Source organism: Pristiophorus japonicus, unplaced genomic scaffold (assembly GCF_044704955.1).
Source record: "Pristiophorus japonicus isolate sPriJap1 unplaced genomic scaffold, sPriJap1.hap1 HAP1_SCAFFOLD_903, whole genome shotgun sequence".
NCBI lineage: Eukaryota > Metazoa > Chordata > Chondrichthyes > Pristiophoridae > Pristiophorus > Pristiophorus japonicus.
Genome location: NW_027254828.1, coordinates 74,142 through 76,046, shown reverse-complemented (window position 1 = coordinate 76,046; position 1,905 = coordinate 74,142). Strand labels below are relative to the sequence as shown.

The 1,905-nt window shown below is 49.8% G+C and overlaps 1 pseudogene; it reads left to right on the top strand.

Annotated features, from left to right (window-relative positions):
• Positions 1–784: 784 nt before the first annotated feature.
• Positions 785–1,032, top strand: LOC139257736 (U2 spliceosomal RNA; annotated as a pseudogene).
• Positions 1,033–1,905: the final 873 nt, after the last annotated feature.

Sequence of the window (1,905 nt, the reverse complement as noted above, 5' to 3'; positions counted from 1 at the left end):
GCACCTCCGCAAACTCCCGGGCGGTTTCTTCTGCTGCGTTAGCACCCCCCGGAGGTGCTAATGGGTCTCTCAAATAGGGGCAATTTTGCCCCCTGAATGTTCCATGTCGCCCTCTAGTGTCAGCTGTGGCTCAGTGGGTAACACCCGAAAGGATAGAAATTGCCCCCTGCCCGAAACGGGGCCCGTTTCCATGGTTTTTACCACAGCTGCGGGTCAGGTCGCCTCTTGAGCGACATTCGGCTCTTTTTTTTTCCATGGATCCAGAAGTCGATCAAAATGGGAGCAGTGACAACACCTGAGGGGGGGATACGCGGCAGTGACAGTAACTTAGGGGCGGAAGTTGGGTTCGTGCGGTGTCAGTGCCACGATGACATCATCACCCTCTGTGTGGGGTTAGAGGGGATCGTTTTCTATTGAGAAACCTGAGTGAGTTTAGGACACCAGCGATACCACCAAGCTGCACAGCACACTGCTTTCTCCCGTGTAATAACGGGGAATGAAATGAACAAGCCGTGGAATTGATGTTTCACAGAGTAACTATTTGTAGTGTGTTTACAGATTCCCAATGTACACATTGTGCCACCGGCTGGAAGTATTTCGCAGGCATCTGTGAAGGACTGGAATGCAGCTAACATGCATTACTTCTCCACCTGGTCTCACCTCATCGTCATTGACAGTAAAGAGGAGCAGGTAAAGATTTGTAGTCGCACGCAGGGGCACTACCAACACCAGCCTCCCCCTGTCTCAGTACTGTCCCCAACCCTGTTGGTCATCAGTGAGCCACATCGCTTCTCGGCCTTTTGGCTAAGATCATGCGTAACTGACCTGACAGGGGAGTAGCCACCATGACCTCCGGGTGGTTCTCCCTGGATCAGGAAGGTATATGCTTGCTTTTTTGGAAACAGGAGGTGGGTGGGGTGACTTGACCCATCCACCTCCACCACCTCCACGGAGGTGTGTGGGGGACCTGACCCATCCACCTCCATGGCACGAACCTGGTATTGCAGTACTTCCAGGAACGGTGCAGTGGCTCTAGGCCTTTTGGCTAAAAGCATTGGCGCAGAGTGATCCTTGGCATGTGCAAGGTGACCTCTGGCGTTTGTGATTTGACAAAGAATTGGAATGATTGGCCACGAATTTCAAAAAAAAAATAAATCAGTGAGCCACTGCTGTTGGAGACCATCTCTGATCACTCCCTTGTATCGCTCTCCACTCACATCCCCCTTCCCACCCCTGAAAAAAATTCTCCCCGTCATTTACAATGCACTATCAAATTCCCAACTGTCTCGCTATTGGCCCTCCATTCTAATCCACAAAATATCTAATCCCACCCTCACCTTTGCTGCCCTTGTCCCCATTAAAACCATTACTCTCTCTCACCCTGGACATTCCCCCCAGTTACGGCCCTCATCTTCGCTCCCTTAAATCCAAGAGATGCAGACTTGACTGTTTATGGTGCACAACTGGTTTAGCCATTTATCGCCTGCTCTGGCCACATAAAGCACTATTGGGTCCCGCTCTCCTGTGCCCAAACTGGTCACTACCCCAGAATCATCCTGGAATGCAAATTTAAACCCCGGCTTCTCTTCTACCAAAATTCTCTGGACTCTGGGGAGGTACCAGCAGATTGGAGAGCAGCTAATGTAACGCCTCTGTTTAAAAAAGGGGGCAGGCAAAAGGCAGGCAACTATAGGCCGGTTAGTTTAACATCTGTAGTGGGGAAAATGCTTGAAACTATCATTAAGGAAGAAATAGCGGGACATCTGGATAGGAATAGTGCAATCAAGCAGACGCAGCATGGATTCATGAAAGGGAAATCATGTTTAACTAACTTACTGGAATTCTTTGAGGATATAACGAGCATGGTGGATAGAGGTGTACCGATGGATGTGGTGTATTTAGATT